Source organism: Corythoichthys intestinalis, chromosome 21 (genome assembly GCF_030265065.1).
Source record: "Corythoichthys intestinalis isolate RoL2023-P3 chromosome 21, ASM3026506v1, whole genome shotgun sequence".
NCBI classification, from domain to species: Eukaryota; Metazoa; Chordata; class Actinopteri; order Syngnathiformes; family Syngnathidae; genus Corythoichthys; species Corythoichthys intestinalis.
The window spans coordinates 10,825,573-10,846,229 of NC_080415.1; positions in this window are offsets into that span (position 1 = coordinate 10,825,573).

Sequence of the window (20,657 nt, forward strand, 5' to 3'; positions counted from 1 at the left end):
CAAGCTGATAGAAAGGCAACAGTGACTCAAATAACCATCCGTTACAACCAAGGTAGGCAGAAGAGCATCTCTGAACGCACAGTACGTCGAACTTTGAGGCAGATGGCCCAAGCAGCAGAAGACCACGCCGGGTGCCACTCCTTTCAGCTAAGAACAGGAAACTGAGGCTACAATTTGCACAAGCTCATCGAAATTGGACAATAGAAGATACAAAAAACGTTGCCTGGTCTGATGAGTCTCAATTACTGCTGCGACATTTGGATGGTAGGGTCAGAATTTGGCATCAACAACATGAAAGCATGGCTCCATCCTGCCTTGTATCAACGGTTCAGGCTGGTGGTGGTGGTGCAATGGTGTGGGGAATATTTTCTTGGCACTCTTTGGGACCCTTGGTACCAACTGAGCATCGTTGGAACGCCACAGCCTACCTGAGTATTGTTGCTGACCATGTCCATCCCTTTATGACCACAATGTACCCAACTTCAGATGGCTACTTTCAGCAGGATAATGCGCCATGTCATAAAGCTGACATCATCTCAGACTGGTTTCTTGAACATGGAAATGAGTTCACTATACTCAAATGGCCTCCACAGTCACCAGATCTCAATCCAATAGAGCATATTTGGGATGTGGTGGAACGGGAGATTCGCATCATGGATGTGCAGCCGACAAATCTGCACTAACTGTGTGATGCCATCACGTCAATATGGACCAAACTCTCTGAGGAATGCTTCCAGCACGTTGTCTTTGAATCTATGCCACGAAGAATTGAGGCAGTTCTGAAGGCAAAAGGGGGTCCAACCCATTACTAGCATGGTGTACCTAATAAAGTGGCCGGTGAGTGTATATTTGTTGGTTCTATGACAGATTTTTCATAAATGTTCAATATGATCGCCACCTGTGACTCTGCACACGTCGAGTCGGCATTCGAGCTCGTGCCAAACTCGCTGAAATTTCTTGAAATTTTTGTTGCCAAGTCCTAATTTGCTTTGTAGTTGGTGCCTTCTTTGCAAAATTTGTGAAGAAGGAACGCTGCACTGTCTTTGGTGTCTGAGTCAGAGCACCGGAGTATAAGTTGTATTTTTGGGGGAAATTTACTTGATAAAATCCAACACATAGAACAGATACAGTGTATCACAAAAGTGAGTATACATCTCGCATTTCTGCAGATATTTAAGTATGTCTTTTCATGGGATAACACTGACAAAATAACACTTTGAAACAATAAAAAGTAGTCTGTGTGCAGCTTATATAATAGAGTTAATTTATTTTCCCTTCAAAATAACTTAAAATGTAGCCATTAATATCTAAACCCCTGGCAACAAAAGTGAGTACATGCCTTTGAAAAAAACATACAACCCTAAATGTCCAAATTGAGTACTGCTTGTCATTTTCCCTCCAAAATGTCATGTGACCTGTTACAGGAGTGCGGTCAGCATTGCTGCAGAGATTGAAGAGGTGGGGGGTCAGCCTGTTAGTGCTCAGACCAAACGCCGCAGTCTACATCAAATTGGTGTGCATGGCTGTCACCCCAGGAGGAAGCCTCTTCTGAAGACGGTACATAAGAAAGCCCGCCTGTCTCATCAGACCATAGGACATGGTTCCAGTAATCCGTGTGCTTTGTTGACATGTTTTCAGCAAACTGTTTGTGGGCTTTCTTACATATAAATATTCACTTACAGTATAGACAAGTTTCAGAGGTACTTCCATGTTACTTTCTTATGTCTGCAAGCAACTTCCGTTTTCTCCATCCAAAACAACAGTGGAGCTGGAGTAGCATTACGCATCAAAATCCCTTAAAAAAGACAATTTTGAAATACCGCATCCATCTGCCGTCGTCACGACAGGGGAGGACTAGGGAGGTAGATATGTGTCTTTATTATTCATTCATAAAAAAAAAGTTGCTTCATTCCAAAAAAAAAAGTCGCTTCAATCAAAATATATATTTTCTATAAAAATAAATTCAATCAAAAAAATGTATTTGAATGCAAAAATAGATTTTAAACTAAATAAAAATGCATTAGAAAACTATTTTTCTTTGAATTTCTTTTTTTTTTTTTTTTTTTTTTTGATTTAAACAACTTTATTGATTGAAGGAATGGGCCACATTTTGGCTAGGACATTTGTGTCTTTATTATTCAATCAAAATATAAATTGCTTCAAAACAAAAAAATAAAAAAAATTTTTAAAAGAAAAATCACTTCAATCAAAAATATAAAAAAATAAAATAAAAAATAGAAAAAAAGTTTTTGAATGCGAAAAAATATTTGAGACTCAGAAATTTGCATTTGAACACTTAATTTTTCATGAAACTGTTTTCTTTGATTGAAGCAATCCTGAGTAGGACATTTGTATCTAAATCATTCAATCCCAGAAAAACTTGCTTCAATCAAAAAAAAAAAAAAAAAACTATTTTCAATCAAAAAAAGAAATCATCAGAAATCACTAAAAGTTTTGAACATACTTTTTTTTTTAAGTAGAAAAAGTTTTGATTGAATCATTTTGACACAAAGATCCAACTTCGCCGCTACTTCCGACATGTTTGACTGACAGGTGACTATGCCAATGGCATAAAAGCATGATAAAGCAGGAATAATGGCCACCAGGGCTCCAGCCAGCAATCGGACTCGGCTCGAGTCCAAGCCGAAAATAGCGCACCTAAGGTGAATGATTTTGATGCGAGGCAGTCTCAAATATTTTTTCGCATTCAAAAACCTTTTTTCTATGATTGAAATTTTTAAATTTTTGATTGAAGTGATTTTTCTTTTGTAATTTTTTTTTGCAATGCAAAACTACTAAATTCAATCAAAAAAAAAAAACGACTTCAGTCATAGAACAAAAATCAATCAAAGAAAAATAGTTTTCCAATGCATTTTTTTGAGTTTCAAAATTATTTTTGCATGTCGTCACAATTTTTTTTTTAAATTTAAGTGACTTTTTTTGATTGAGAATATATATTTAGATTGAAGCGACTTTTTTTTTTTTTTTTGATCGAAGCAACTTTTTTTAGATTGAATAATATAGACAGAAATCTGCCTCTATAGAGGACATGTTCATGAAGGCTGATGTGAAACCAAGCTCGTGCCACCGCAAAGACAGGGTGTTTTTGTAGCCATGTTGCCGCTGTGTTATGGAAGGTATGTTCTTCCTATCCCTGCATTTTCATGTCTCCGGTGCTCAGAAAATACAAAAACTAAAATGTTGCGCATGAAACGACTTGTTGCCCTTGATATTGTTATTATGATGACGATTGTAATTATGAAGATCTTTAATATTATTTACTACATGTATCTGCTGCTAGCTTGTTGGTAATTAGTACGCGTAGATGGGACAATTATGTCAACGCATAAATGCAACTATTACAAGTTTTTTTGTTTTTGTTTGTTTACAAATGGAAAACGATATTAGGCAAGGCAAGACAAGTTGATGTGCCTCACAACAACACTTACTGTATGTTGATGGACATATATCGATACTACGTGCATTCTACCCGGGAGCGGCTAGGAGACGGTGGTTGCCTTGCAGCGGACCGTCAGCTGCAAGGCAAGACAAGTTGATGTGCCTCACAACAACACTTACTGTATGTTGATGGACATATATCGATACTACGTGCATTCTACCCGGGAGCGGCTAGGAGACGGTGGTTGCCTTGCAGCGGACCGTCAGCTCGATCACGAGCTCCAACTACAAGCTTTTTAAATGCAGCAACTTTAAGATACGCTATTGGAGCTGAAATTACCAAGGACAGCGGGAGAAAGCCCGTCTGGAGGCCGTAATGTCGGGTGAAAGTTTGGCGAGGCTCCAGAGCTCTGCTGTCTGATATCAAATTCTCATATGCTATTTTTCTAATAATTTCATAAATGGTGATTTATTGACCTGTTTTGCACATGCACCAATCGTTTTAAATAAAACAAGAAATGGAATTATGTTGTCCAAATGTTTTATTGCAATCAATATCAGCAATAAAAAATAATGACATACCATTTTTGTTTATATGTACCTTGTAACAACAAAATCCGTGCCAGCCCTTTTGCATTCGGCAAATGTAATATTATTTGAAATGTCACCTCATTTTGGTCACTCAAGTGGCCGGCGTATCAATCTGCACCTAACGTCAAAACAGGCTGACAGGTTGTTATAATTTTGGCTTTTATGTCAGTGTGGCTTCTTTAGGTTTTATTTTCATGTTGTCCTTGAACCTCTTCTGGCCTCCAGGAGCATGATTTCTTTCAGCAAGCTGCAAGTAGAAGACTTGTTTCGGGAGGCAAGAGTCAGGACAACATGGCCAGTCCATTTCAGCTGGTTTTGGGACATAGTGGCAGCGATGGTGGGAATATTTGCTTCCTCGACTGATCCTAAGGATTTTCCGGAGGCATCTTTGATGGTGTGCCTCAGGTGCCTTTAAGTGCCTGCTGTACGTGGTCCAGGCCTCTGATCCATATAAGAGAGTGGGGAGCACCACTGCTTTATCGACCAGAATTTTTGTGGTCACCTGGAGATCGCAGTTCTCAAACTCAATTTGGGAGATAATGAGATGAATGCCAGTTTTTGTCTGATGAGACAATAATGAGACGAAAATGCGACAGTTTCTGTCATATGTTCACAATGCGTGACATTTTCATATTGTACGTGTAGTACGTCAGCTTGAATCGTAGCAGTGTTTGGGTCGTGTCACTCAAGTGAGATGTGCTGCGTCTCTCCCTCACTCTCCTCGCGGGAGTTTAGGATGTGTTTAAAGTTGACTTTGCTCCATCTTGCTTGTTTGGAAACAAATGGTAAGATTTGTTTTCTTATATTGGGAACAGAGAATATGCAATGTTGCTTTAGCCTTTAAAGGTCTGTGCTGTGTGATCATCACACACTAAATGTAACTCGTCGCATTAGCAAAGCATTCGCGTTAGCATTAGCATCAACTTTAGCGGGGCGATGAAGGAATTTAGTCCTCCCAGCCCAAACTGCACGGGGAGGCCGGCAACAGAACGGAAATGTGCTCCGTCGCTGACTCCCTGGAGGAGCCAGGCTAAGGAGGAAGCTAAACTCCGCGCGTTCCTGTGTTAACCCTTTGCACACTGACTCCATGTTTCAAAAGCTTGAAGAACACTCGCCGAAAACAGGTTGACAATTTATTCGTCGACAATGGTCAAAGACAAGGCAAAAACAGACGACGGAGGGACAATTCTGGATCCAAAACAAGGCTACATGTTTCCGAGCAGAAGAAAATCTGTCTTATCTCAGTGTCCAGTCTTTTTGAAGTCTTTGCTGACGCGGGTCTCGTCGAAGGCGTTTCTGGGCGTTGCTTTGGGACCGCCCCCGCTGTGGCCGGTTTTGGGCGGTTTAGGTTCGTGCGCGGATTGGGACGCCCGCTATCAACTTTGCTGTCCGGGCTGGTGGTGCTTGTTTTAGGACAAAGCGCTTTGTCCTTGGAGTTTGCTGAGAGCAGATTCCCCGAGTATGTGCGTCACTCTTGTGATAAGACGGCATTGTGTATCTCTATTTCTTCTCATTAAACTATGGTGTGCTATTTATTTTATATTAGTAGTGTAGTCCTACCGTAAATATGAAAATGATACACATTTCCTGATTAATTATATTACGTGTGTTAGCCTAATGCAAACAGTTAGACGGTGCCTACGAAAACCTGTACCATATGTATGTGTTAGACTATATATGTGTTAGACTAATGCAAACAGTTATATGGTGTGTGCGATGACGATATCGTTTCCCCTTCAGCGAGCATCCTTTTAAATGCTCGGACAACTTTTCTTTACAGACAGTTTGTGACTTCTAGTTGGGCTTGATTGAAAATAATGTACTGCTTTACCTGCTGAGTGTGTATTATCACCAAGTTGGCGTTGTCCTTGTAGATGCTACAATATGTGCTTGTCAGTCTATGTTCATTCGAAATTGTTGGAAACCTGTATTTACTTTTGGACTAAACTTTTGCATTTTACAGATGAAATAGAGATCGATCGGGATCGATCAGCATCCCGATCGATCGGGTCCGATCACGTCATTTTCAAAGTATCGGAATCGGCAAAAAAATATCGGCCATGCCTTTTTTTAATATATTTATATTTTTTAATTAAATCGTTTTGTAATTGTATTTAACGTTACAGACATAATATGTTACACTCATCCAGAGTCTTTAGGCTTAAGGTAGGGTTATCAAATTTATCCCGATAACGGCGGTAATTAATTATTTTAAAAATGTATCACTTTAAAATATTTAACGCAATTAATGCATGCGCTGCACGACCCACTCACGCATTGCCGCGCTCAATCTGTAATGGCGCCGTTTTACCTATATAGAGAGATAAAAGGCAGCGTAAAATGAGTAGAGTGACTTTTGGCAGCCTTTGGGGCATTTTTTTAATTGGCTAAAGCCTTACAATCCCTCTCCCTACGATTAGAAATATCATGGGAAGCAATGTGGGGAAGCAAGGTACCAATTGATCTGTTTCTTAACACCTTGTTTTATTTCAATTGGTAGCACTACGCACAGTCATGGTTGCACTTCCCATCATGCATTTGGGCATGGCTACAGTATCATTTACTGAAAGCTCAACAAATACACTAGATGGCAATATTTAGTCACAATATACAAAGTCACATGTCTTTCTATCCGTGGATCCCTCTCACAGAAAGAATGTTAATAATGTAAATGCCATCCTGAGGATTTATTGTCATAATAAACAAATACAGTACTTATGTACTGTATGTTGAATGTATACAGTATATTCGTCCGAGTTTTATTCATTTTTTTCTTAATGCATTGCCAAAATGTATATGATCGGGAAAAATTATCGGGAATGATTGGAATTGAATCGTGAGCAAAAAAAAGCAATTGGATCGGGAAATATCGGGATCGGCAGATACTCAGACTAAAACGATCGGGATCGGATCGGGAGCAAAAAAACATGATCGGAACAACCGTAGACGAAAACCTTTTGAGTAACAGTCAACTAAAACTAGATGAAATTTGTATGCAATCTCGTCAAGTAAAACTAGACAAAGACGAACGCATTTTGAAATGACTAAAACATGACTAAGTCTTTTGGACGGAAATACATAAGACAAAAATTAAAAGGGCTGGAAAAAACAAAAAAATACGCTGCCTGGATCAAGACTCATCAGAAATCAAGATTAAGGCGTTCAGGAATCAAGACCCAGACCGAGATCACAACAAAGACTTTTGGGAGCAGAGTCTGAGAGAACAGGGAGACCTTCATAATATGGTCTTTTGTCAAGACAGGTATTAAGTTTATAACATTAGTGAATTGTTTACATGTCTTCTTCATTATCATTATTATAATTACTATTATAATATAAACCTGTAATTGATTGTTGTGACTACTACACAAGTAATTTTGGATTGCTTCCAGTTATCTCAATGGAATCTCCTAGACTGAACACCAGCCAATTACAGAGAAAACGCAGGCAATCAAAGGTATAAACATTCATGCCCAAATTTACACTGAATAATAATAATTATGCATTTTATTCTAAAGCGCCTTTATGAACACTCAAGGCTGCCGAACAAGAAAAACAAATAAAAGTTATCAAAAGCTAAATCAAGTAACAGGAAATTAAGAAGACAGCACAGCAGAACAGTGGTCAAAATGGGTATGATAATTCGAACAGTCTGAATTTGAAAAGTGGGAGAGAAGTTGAGTTACTTTGATCAAGAAATAGAGACTTCCGAAGTTGGGGGACAGAGTGGCTAAACGCTCTGGAACCGTAGGTGACAAGATCGGCACGTGGGACAGAAAGGGGGAGGACAACCTCAGTCTTCAGTTATCAAAACATGCATGTTTTGGTAATATGTGAAGAAAAAGTTTTTTTTTTTTCCTAAAATGGACCCAGTTAGACACCAATGACCTCTGAACCAAGAGGCAGGGATATTAGGAGATGTACAGAGATGCACTGTGGCATATACCATAAACAGAAATGACAGCCAGCCTGCGTTCATGACTGATGTGGCATCAATCTACCCAAACTAACAAATGTTTCGAGGTAATAACATTGACCACTAGTCAAGTGCAATAATGTTTTTGTGGCTAATTGGCACCATGTTAAGGCTCCACTAATGCTTCCTGACTGTTTTAACTAGACAGCAGGGACATGCAATAAAGGTCTTGCATGTAACGTGGCGTACATGCGCGAGTGAGCCATTATGCTGTTTGTGATTACGTCTTAGATTATCTTGTAATTGAAGGAGCCCTGAGAGAGTGGAGGTTGTATACTGAAAAAAGCAGTAGGTGAAGGGAAAGATTCTTTAGGGAGAAAAGTAGAGATGACTTACGAGGAATACCGGTTGGGAATGCTAATGAGGCTGATGGAGACGCTAAATGAAACAAGTACGAGCTGAACAGAGCCGAATCCAGCTAGACTGCTTTACAGTGCACAGGGAAGCACAGAGTGTCACAAGATAGTTCATTGTTTTGGACACAAAGGCAAGACTGTTAGACTTCCTTTGAGGGGACTGAATTCTAAATGTAGACAAACTTAGCCAACTGATTTTGGGCAAAAGGCAGGCTGACATTCTGTTCTGGTTGCCAGACAGTCAAACAACTCTGTACATTATATTAGAAATGTGACTATGAGCAATGGCGGTTCCTGGCACAGTCAATTGGGCGGTCGCTCGGGGCGGCAAATTGCAAGAGGCACATGCACGGAAAGTACACGCGAGTTATTATCTATTATTATGCTAACTGGCGCCCGTAGCATTGCAATGACGCCCCCTGCAGACCGCAGTTACTATCTGCACGCAACCCCAAAAGGAGAAGGAGGTGGATGAGTTAACAGTGTCACTCAGCTAGGATAATAGGTTATAGGATATATTTCACTGAGTTGTATAATGCAGGGGTCCCCATCTGCCGGGCCGCGGACCGGTACCAGTCCGTGGCGCGTTTGCCGCACAGAAATAATAATTTAATAACGACCGCATTCTGACCGAATTAACCCTGTGCCCCTGGCCCTGCTTAACACACCAATATCCCTGTCAACTCGAGATATAATCATACAGGATAGATTAAAATGCCGTCATAGAAATCCATTGATTGGACTGCTAGCAGTACATCTTGTTTGTGTATATAATATATCTATGTGCGCTTGTCCTCGATAATAATGTTTTACTAGGCCGCGGGCGCAGCACATTTGTTCCCGGAAATAACTAGCCCCCACACGAGCGAAGATGACTGGAAAACAGACGTCTTTGGAGATATTTTTACGGCGAAAAGGGCACCTGACGAGCCCACAACCTCGAAGACCCACGAACTGTGAACGAGTGGATTCGTGACCCGTTTGTGAATAAACCGAGTGATTCGAGCATGTCTGTGCAACAGGAGGATCAACTTGTAGAGATCGCAAATGACGGCGACCTTTTTAAACGTACATTTGAGACAACAACTCTACCGAGGTTCTGGATTAAAGTCATTCTGGAATATCCTGACATCGCTACGAGAACATTGAAAACCTTGCTACAATTTCCAACATCGTATCTTTGTGAAGCGGGCTTCTTAATTAATGCTTAACGACAAGGCGAAGTCATTAATGCTGAGAGTGGTGTGCAGTTGTTGTGTGCAGCTAACATGGCAGGATGTATCTGAGGAGAGATTTTTCTACAAGTCCTTCCTTGATCAAATGTAAGTTAATATTCCTTTCTTTCAAGAAAGTTTGTAGCGTTTACTTTGGAATCGCTGCATTTGCGCATTTTATAGCTATGTTTAACGTTACGCGCATGCGCAGAACCGCATCGTTGCAATTTTTGATGGGTTCCAAAGTTTGTCAGAACACCGGTCTGTGAAAAAAGACCCAAATAACACCGATCCGTGGTGCAAAAAAGGTTGGGGACCCCTGGTATAATGTACTGTATATGGCGGAAAACACTCAGGTGACTTGAAGTTCCGCTCTGAGACACCCAATTCGGCCAAATTTCAAAATTGTCCGATATGCCTGTGTGATACATCATTGGAAAGCTTAAAATCTCAATTTTCTGAGGGAAGAAAAATTTGGGACAGGAGGGCATTTAAAAATAAATAAATAAATAAATTTTATACATCGAAACCCTATCTGGAGGTGAGAGCATACGAGAGCAGAATTAAAGACGCCGTGACTTTAACAAGATATGATCTCGTACTTACCTTGTTTCGATCAAAAACTCCATGTAGCATGCATCACTGAGTGTCAAGACACAGCTGTGAATGGCCGCAGCTGGATTTTGGGGGGATTTTATGGGTGAAACATGGTAATATAACAAGGATCGCGATGCAGAAATCGCAGTCATCGAGGAGTGATCGAGATTTTCTTTTTCAAATATTTACCCTTTTAAACTTTTTTTTCAATTTTTCTTTGTTTGAATCTATTATTTATCATCTAACATATCGGAGAAAATGTGACAGTAAAAAAAAAATAAAAAATACAATTAAGCGATAGTTATGAGGTAGATATCTGTGATTTTTTTACAGACACCATTTTTTTTATTGTGACGTAATTTGTTTAAAAAGTTTAAAATATGCGAGTGAATAATTTTTTAAAGTCGTTTTTTTTTGGGGGGGGGGCGAAATATTAGACATCAATTAATGATTCTAAGCTAAAAATGACAGACATTTTGAATAATAAATATAATTAATTACCTCCATTTTATGGCTGGGTTGAAAGAAAAGCGGTTGCGCGACGTCTGTAAACGGGGGTTTCCAGGGTAAAACGGCCAAATTAAAAATAGTTTGGGGGCTTAATGAGCCATGAATCTGCTATGGCAGCATGTAAACATATTGTTCTATCAAACACAACAGTTGTTTTGGCTTAAAATACAGCAGTTTCTTTCAAAGAGGAGTGCAAGAGCAGAAAATGCTTTTTCAGTCTTGTCTGTGTTTTCCGCCATATGTATTATTTCTGTTAATAACTCTTCAAGTCTTTTAGTAGTTTAGGGTTTAATTGAATTAATTTGCTTTCTAATTAAAGCGGCATTTTTATTTTGGAAAGTGCTCGTGCTTTTATTTCTAGTTCTGCATTTCCCAGTTCATGCGTCTGCTCCTTCAATGATGACGTGAGAATGCCTTCTAAAAGTGACACTGTGCATAGATCGTGAACCTTCCTCACAATGCTAGACGGAGGAATAGTTGTGTTGAAGGGATCCACGGATAGAAAGATTTGTAGTTCTTAAAAGATAAACGTTATTACGAGTTAAAATGATTCGATAATGAAACCCCTGTTGATTTTTTCGTTTTTATACAATTTGTAAAATTAGTTTTACTAGTAGGTCGCCATTCTTGTTGACATCACATTGTTGCGCTGCCGGGCTTCCAGAATATGACTCTAGTGACATAAACACGTAATCTGTTCAACCCATTCAATTCGAACCCGAGAGGAACATTAATGAGCATGACAGCACTGTCGGTGTTTCACAAAATGAGTGGCAAAAGCAAAATGAACAGGAAAGACGAGATGAGGCGAGACAAGAGTAGGAAAAAAAAACTGTTCTGCCAAAATGTGCTACACCGGCGAAATGTCTACAAGAGGCGAATTTGACAACCAAAGTACTACCATGCGCTTTCAGTTTGTTTTGTTTAGATGCATACAGACAGAACATACTAAAGATGATTCAAGAAAATACTTAAAAGTAGTAATATCAAATAAGGGTGGTTTAAATATGCTACGTGACTAATGTGGTCAACAGATCAACAATCTGTTTTAAAGATGCCACATGAAAACACAATGCTTAAAAGTATGAGAGGGAAACAAATGCAAAAAAGTATTTTGAGGCAATGAAAAAGGAATAAAAGACTATAAAAACACAAATAATAAGTACTCGCCGCTTTTAACCGATGAGCACATGTGTTGGACGTCTCGCCGAGTAGAAGGAATTGCAGTAACCTGCTAGTATTCATCAAGTGACAGTGACAATCTACGTCATCACCACTAGCGTCCATTGCTTGCTTAAAACATGGCGCCCTCCGCAGGTCAAAACATGTATTAAATATTATAGGTTTTTAAATCAATGGCAGTATTTTATGTGTTTCTAATAACATATTTTAGTAAAAGAGAAAAATTGTGGCTTATTAGAGCTTATTATGTCTTTAAGTCCGAGGTTCTCTTTAAATGCGTTTGTTTGTCCGTTTTTTTTTTTTTTTTTTTTTTTTTAATCATTCACACTTGTTATTTCGTAGCTGTTAGCTTGATTTTTACCGGCTACAACTCTTAGCGTCATATCAAAATAGTTATTGTGAGCAGTGAATGTAGTGGTTTGAAGGGAGATAGTATGCAAATGTTCACTATAGTTGGTTTATATTTAAAATTATGTGGTTTAGTGTTTAATAAGCCAAACCATTGACTTTATAATGATATTAATGGGACAGAATCCCCAGACACTGCGCCACGCCTTCAGGTAGGGGGCCGTCCCACACTCTGCTTCAGTCGGTCGAAGTCGGTTGCAGCTATAGTATTCTCAAACATATGCAACGATCCAATGCTGGATTTACGTTGAAAAAGTATGAAAGCTGTACCGCATACAAACAGGAACGATTTGAAAATTAAGAAAATTAAAAAATTAACCCCAATGGCATTGGCCTCATAATTCCCAATATTTAAGTAAAATAAATGCTAATTGCCCCTTTTTTTCCTTTGAACCAAGAATCGAGACTGTTTTGCGTTTGTATCTATAAAGAATTCAGGGATTTAAGCATTTATTCACAAGAATTTTCAACGTAAAAAGCTCTTTGTGGTGATAAGGCGGCGCTACAGTGGCTTAAAGACTAACAGCAAATTTGACATATTTATGTAATATAAATGCTAACTGCCCGATTCTTTGATCTTTTAACAAAGAATCGAAACTATTTTACGTCCATATCTATAAAGAATTCTGGGATTTACTTATTTATTCACAAGAATTTTCAACATAAAAAGCTCTTTGTGGTGATAAGGCGGTGCCACAGTGGCTTAAAAACTAGCAGCACATTTGACATCTTTATGTAAAATAAATGCTAACTGCCCGTTTTTTTTTGTTTTTTTTTTGCTTTTAACCAAGCATCAAGACTGTTTTACGTCCATATCTATAAAGAATTTAGAGATTTAAGCATTTATTCACAAGAATTTTCAACATAAAAAGCTCTTTGTGGTGATAAGGTGGCGCCACAGTGGCTTAAAGAATAGCAGCACATTCGACATATTTACATAAAATAAATGCTAATTGCTCTTTTTTTTTTTTGCTTTCAACCAAGAATCGAGACTGTTTTACATCCATATCTATAAAGAACTCAGGGATTTAAGCATTTATTCACAAGAATTTTCACTGTAAAATTTTTTATCCGTGTTTCCACTTGGTCAGCTTTGACGGAGATAGGCCCCCTATTAATCAGCCCCGTGTCCCGTCAATTTAATTGTGAAGTCTATGGCTAAACACATTAAGAGTTCTTTGACTGTTGACTATATGTCTGTGAGTTATTCACCAGATACTAAATGAGTGTACATGTATGCAGACCTGGACATGAGCCCCAAAAAGTATTTGATTTCATCTCCTGTGCTCTTTATCCAGAGCCCCTGTAGTGGTCAGCACATCTGAGCCAACTAGTCACAAGTAGCATCTTCCACACTTTCTTTATTATTTCTATAATATTTTATCAATGATGTTAAATTAATATTCCCTGGCACATATTGTTGTACCCTTTCAACTGGTTTGATAGCATTAATAAATGTAACATTCTTCGTAGGGTTGCTCCGATCATGTTTTTTTGCTCCCGATCCGATCCCGATCGTTTTAGTTTGAGTATCTGCCGATCCCGATATTTCCCGATCCGATTGCTTTTTTTTTGCTCCCGATTCAATTCCAATTATTCCCGATAATTTTTCCCGATCATATACATTTTGGCAATGCATTAAGAAAAAAATGAATAAAACTCGGACGAATATATACATTCAACATACAGTACATAAGTACTGTATTTGTTTATTATGACAATAAATCCTCAAGATGGCATTTACATTATTAACATTCTTTCTGTGAGAGGGATCCACAGATAGAAAGACTTGTAATGCGTAAAGGATGAATGTGACTTTGTATATTGTGACTAAATATTGCCATCTAGTGTATTTGTTGAGCTTTCAGTAAATGATACTGTAGCCCAGGGGTCGCGTTAACCGAATATTTTCCGTCGTTGACCGTTTTTTTAAAACGGTGACGGAAAAAACTGAAGTCCGTCCGTCAATTTGACAGGTTGCAATTCACACCCCAGACCACAGGGTGGCGAGCATATTAATTAGCTATTGTCTCTCTTAATGCATGACGTCGTTGGCTATTCTGTCAGAATATTGTAGCGTCACCGGGGTCTGGCGGCGGCACCGTGATTGACACATCAACGCGAGGTTCTTATTGGTGCACCCGGTGTGCCCGCGCGTCATCCAATTGGTGGACTAGATTGCCGCCTGTGTATAGACCCCAATCACATGACGTCACAACTCCGCCCCCCTGACTGGAACCGCCATATTGTGTGTCAGCTCATCATGTTTACACATTACCGCTACGTACATGCCTCCTATTACGGCGTGTTTTTCTGCTCGTCAACATTAATAATCAAAATGGTGAAGGCGTGTGTGGCGGTTGGTTGCAGTAACAGAGAAGACAGACGGAGAGACTTGAAGTTTTACCGTATTCTGAGAGACCCGAAGAGGAGAGCAAGATGGACTGCTGTAATTCGACAAGAAATCTGGGCACCAAACGATCACCACAGACTACTGTATGTAGTAGTCATTTTTTATCTGGTAAGATGCATTTAATATATATTTAGAAGATTTTGGGCTGACAACCACAATTAAGATCATTGTGTGACGTTGGTGATTGGGGTCTATATAGTTGCCTCTTTTTCTTTGGGGGCGGAGTTGTTGTTTTGTTGGTGTTGTTGGCGGTAAGCAGAGTAAAAAGAGGGAGAAAAATACCACGACTTCCGTGTCTAATTTTTCGCCGCCAAGCAAGCGTTACAATATTAATTAAAAATGAATGAAAACTACAGTGCCTCGCAAAAGTATTCGGCCCCCTTGAATCTTGCAACCTTTCGCCACATTTCAGGCTTCAAACATAAAGATATGAAATTTAATTTTTTTGTCAAGAATCAACAACAAGTGGGACACAATCGTGAAGTGGAACAACATTTATTGGATAATTTAAACTTTTTTAACAAATAAAAAACTGAAAAGTGGGGCGTGCAATATTATTCGGCCCCTTTACTTTCAGTGCAGCAAACTCACTCCAGAAGTTCAGTGAGGATCTCGGAATGATCCAATGTTGTCCTAAATGACCGATGATGATAAATAGAATCCACCTGTGTGTAATCAAGTCTCCGTATAAATGCACCTGCTCTGTGATAGTCTCAGGGTTCTGTTTAAAGTGCAGAGAGCATTATGAAAACCAAGGAACACACCAGGCAGGTCCGAGATACTGTTGTGGAGAGGTTTAAAGCCGGATTTGGATACAAAAAGATTTTCCAAGCTTTGAACATCTCAAGGAGCACTGTGCAAGCCATCATATTGAAACGGAAGGAGCATCAGACCACTGCAAATCTACCAAGACCCGGCCGTCCTTCCAAACTTTCTACTCAAACAAGGAGAAAACTGATCAGAGATGCAGCCAAGAGGCCCATGATCACTCTGGATGAACTGCAGAGATCTACAGCTGAGGTGGGAGAGTCTGTCCATAGGACAACAATCAGTTGTACACTGCACAAGTCTGGCCTTTATGGAAGAGTGGCAAGAAGAAAGCCATTTCTCAAAGATATCCATCAAAAGTCTCGTTTAAAGTTTGCCACAAGCCACCTGGGAGACACACCAAACATGTGGAAGAAGGTGCTCTGGTCAGATGAAACCAAAATTGAACTTTTTGGCCACAATGCAAAACGATATGTTTGGCGTAAAAGCAACACAGCTCATCACCCTGAACACACCATCCCCACTGTCAAACATGGTGGTGGCAGCATCATGGTTTGGGCCTGCTTTTCTTCAGCAGGGACAGGGAAGATGGTTAAAATTGACGGGAAGATGGCTGCAGCCAAATACAGGAACATTCTGGAAGAAAACCTGTTGGTATCTGCACAAGACCTGAGACTGGGACGGAGATTTATCTTCCAACAGGATAATGATCCAAAACATAAAGCCAAATTTACAATGGAATGGTTCAAAAATAAACGTATCCAGGTGTTACAATGGCCAAGTCAAAGTCCAGACCTGAATCCAATCGAGAATCTGTGGAAAGAGCTGAAGACTGCTGTTCACAAACACTCTCCATCCAACCTCACTGAGCTCGAGCTGTTTTGCAAGGAAGAATGGGCAAGAATGTCAGTCTCTCGATGTGCAAAACTGATAGAAACATACCCCAAGCGACTTGCAGCTGTAATTGGAGCAAAAGGTGGCGCTACAAAGTATTAACGCAAGGGGGCCGAATAATATTGCACGCGCCACTTTTCAGTTTTTTATTTGTTAAAAAAGTTTAAATTATCCAATAAATTTTGTTCCACTTCACGATTGTGTCCCACTTGTTGTTGATTCTTGACAAAAAAATTAAAATTTTATATCTTTATGATTGAAGCCTGAAATGTGGCGAAAGGTTGCAAGGTTCAAGGGGGCCGAATACTTTTGCAAGGCACTGTAAATACTATTGAATATGTCATCATTATCATTTTAAAAATTTAAGTGACGGGTAAAAATAGATTATGACCGGATTTTTATGACCCTGTCAGTCAAAATGACAGACAACAAAAATGTCTAGCGCAACCTCTGGGGTAAAAATAGATTATGACCGGATTTTTATGACCCTGTCAGTCAAAATGACAGACAACGAAAATGTCTAGCGCAACCTCTGCTGTAGCCACTTAACTTCTGCCCAAATGCATGATGGGAAGTGCAACCATGACTCTGCGTCGTGGTACCAATTGATATATATTCTCTGCGTTGGAAAATAACATATGGTGTTAAGAAAAAGATCAACTATTACCTTTCTTCCCCACATTGCTTCCCACGATTATTCTGACTGTTGGGAGGGGGATTGTAAGGCTTTAGCCATTTAAAAAAATGCTCCAAAGTCTGCCAAAATTCACTCTACTCATTTTACACTGCCTTTTAGCTCTATATACTGAAGGAATTTAGTCCTCCCAGCCCAAACTGCACGGGGAGGCCGGCAACAGAACGGAAATGTGCTCCGTCGCTGACTCCCCCGAGGAGCCAGGCTAAGGAGGAAGCTAAACTCCGCGCGTTCCTGTGTTAACCCTTTGCACACTGACTCCATGTTTCAAAAGCTTGAAGAACACTCGCCGAAAACAGGTTGACAATTTATTCGTCGACAATGGTAAAAAACAAGGCAAAAACAGACGACGGAGGGACAATTCTGGATCCAAAACAAGGCTACATGTTTCCGAGCAGAAGAAATCTGTCTTATCTCAGTGTTCAGTCTTTTTGAAGTCTTTGCTGAGGCGGGTCTTGTCGAAGGCGTTTCTGGGCGTTGCTTGTGGTCCACCCCCCGCTGTGGCCGGTTTTGGGCGGCTTAGGTTCGTGCGCGGATTGGGACGCCCGCTATCAACTTTGCTGTCCAGGCTGGTTGTACTTGTTTTAGGACAAAGCGCTTTGTCCTTGGAGTTTGCTGGGAGAGCAGATTACCCGAGTATGTGCGTCACTCTTGTGATAAGACGGCATTGTGTATCTCTATTTCTTCTCATTAAACTATGGTGTGCTATTTATTTTATATTAGTAGTGTAGTCCTACCGTAAATATGAAAATGATACTATTTCCTGATTAATTATATTACGTGTGTTAGCCTAATGCAAACAGTTAGACGGTGCCTACGAAAACCTGTACCATATGTATGTGTTAGACTATATATGTGTTAGACTAATGCAAACAGTTATATGGTGTGTGCGATGACGATATCGTTTCCCCTGTATGGGTAAAACTGCGCCATTATAGATTGAACGAGACAATGCGTGAGTAGGTCGTGCAGCGCATGCGTTAATTGCGTTAAATATTGTAACGTGATAAATGTAAAAAATTTTAATTCTCGTCATTAACACGATAAATTTGATAACCCTATCTTAAGCTTAAACTAAAGACTCCGGAAGAGTGCAACACATTATGTCTGTAACGTTAAATACAATTAGAAAACGATTTAATTAAAAAATATATATATATATATTGAAAAAAGGCATGCCCGATATTTTTTTGCCGATTCTGATACTTTGAAAATGACGTGATCGGACACATCTCTAATTCTTTGCAAACACTGTGTTTTGGTTATTGGGTTGTGCTAAGAATACTTCATATGTTGTATTTTGTGGATCAACTGTTGTTGTTGTTTTTTTTGTAATTGTTATTTATTTATTTATTTATTTATTTATTGGGGGGGGGGGGGCGTTTAAGCGTCTTGTCGCCCAGGGCACCATGCAGGCTAGGAACGCCACTGACTATAAGCATTAATAAATTGTATAATCCATTTTATGTTTTATGTTGCATTTGCACAACACCACAGTGGATTTTAATTCGAACCAACAAGATAAGCTTTAACTGGTATTTATTTACAGCAACAGTGTTTGGCTCCTGCTTCCTCAAGGAGCATTTTCCCTTCGGTTGTGTCTTCAGTAAGTGAAATTGTCACTGTAAAAGTAGTAGCCAATTTCTAATTTCTAACAAATTCCAGTAATACTGATTCCACTGTCATGGTGTTTAGTGTCAACGTAGGGAACAAAGTGATGCTTGTTGCTTCTCCACACGTCATGACAGCCTTGAGCCTGTAGCTGGCCTACTGGCCGGAGGTGAAACGATCTCTGATGAATGCGTATTGATGTCAGTCAGCCATGGATCACAGCAGTCGATGGGTCAGTGGTTCCTCACAAGGCGCTGTCTGATGTGATTGTTATCCAGCTTTTGGGCAGGAATTGAGATGAGATGCTTACTTCCGAATCCTCCACCGCCTAGACGCGCGGTGGTGACGTTACGGTTTTAAGGAGGGGGGGGGGGGGGGGGATCTCATTTCATCTGCTGTCAAATAATGTTAGCGCTTTAGATGTGGTAATAGGAGTGGATTCCAGTGGGATACATGTTGTCAAGCCCTCTAAATTAATAAATCTTACTCTGTTATTTGGAGAAGTATAACACTTGATAAATTGTTGGATTGTCTTCCACAGTATAAAAATATCAAAAGCATAATTCAGTTTTCAAAATTCTACAAAGACTCACAGAATGTTTCTCGTTGACATAACATATTGCACAATAAATTATCTTACATTATTTGTTGTTTGTCTATTCATACCAAGGGTGTAGGTTTGGGTTCAACATTGGTAGGGACGATATAACAGCATAACATGCATGTACACTTTTTGCTTCAGGTCCAGACATAGCACTGAGTCAGCACTGTTAAAAGTGCACAACTACATTGCCCTTTCTGTAGATAATGGAAACCCAGCAATCCTTGTTTTACTAGACCTCACTGCAGCATTTGATACAGTCGACCACACAGCTTGTATCTCGTTTAGAACACTTTATAGGTATCCGTGGTAACGCTCTACAGTGGTTTAAATCGTACCTGGAACATAGGACCTTCTCGGTAATGATTGGGGAATTTTCCTCCTCACAAACTTCTGTCTTGTGGGGTGCCACACGGCTCTATTTTAGGGCCTGTTCTCTTTGCACTTTATCTCCTACCTTTAGGCAGGGGTGAAAGTGGCTAGAATTTCTTGCCGGAACTCCCCGACGTGAAGGTCGCCACGGAGTCAGAAATTTATTTTAATTATTTATTTATTTTTTTTTTTTGGGGGGGGGGGGGGTCATACCTCTTAAACTACTGAATGCAAAGAAAATTTTTTTAGCACAATTCTTTCTATAACACAAAACAAAAACTGATTTTCATTCAAAATTGTATTTTTTCAATGATTTGGAAAATAAAAGTTAACAAAAACAGCAATAACCCCAACCTCATCTCCTAATTTTTATTGTCCCTCATTTCCTCACATACTAAATGCCAAATCTCAATTTTAACTACTTAAGTGTTAACATAGGATATACATTAAAATTGAAGTTAATGTAAACATTTCCTCTTTTTTTAATAATAAAGATATACTGTATGTAACATATATTCAGAAAAATAAGTGCGAATGCAAATGACTTATATTATGCAGAGTGAAATGGCATATATTTTGAAGATCGCGCAAACTTTGACTTTTTTAAATCATAAGGAAATGAATAAGTAGCCCAACATAAATTAACAAATATAAGTCCAAAGTTCACATTGACAGCTAAGATGTTCTGAACCTCCCCATCAGAGAAAATAAAACTAAATATGATAAATAAGCCTCCTCAACTCTTTCGTTGCTCTTAAAGATTTGATCATTTTATGTTGCATTGCCCTTTTTGTGTCGCATCAATTCAACAAGCTTTTTTTTTTTGCTGTTCCAGAAAACATGCAAATTTGAACCAATCAGAGTTAACCATCTCTGCTGATCACATGTCAGTATGTCAGCCTATTGAACGGATAAATGAGTCTAGGCGTTTTGCTTTGCTGCGTGCATTCGCACGCTGACATGACTCATCATCGTCAGACTCGGATAAAAACTGCAGCAGCTGGGAAAACCTCCATGCCGTCCGTGGAATAAAATCAATAATAAATATTGGTGGGAAGGGATTTCGCAACA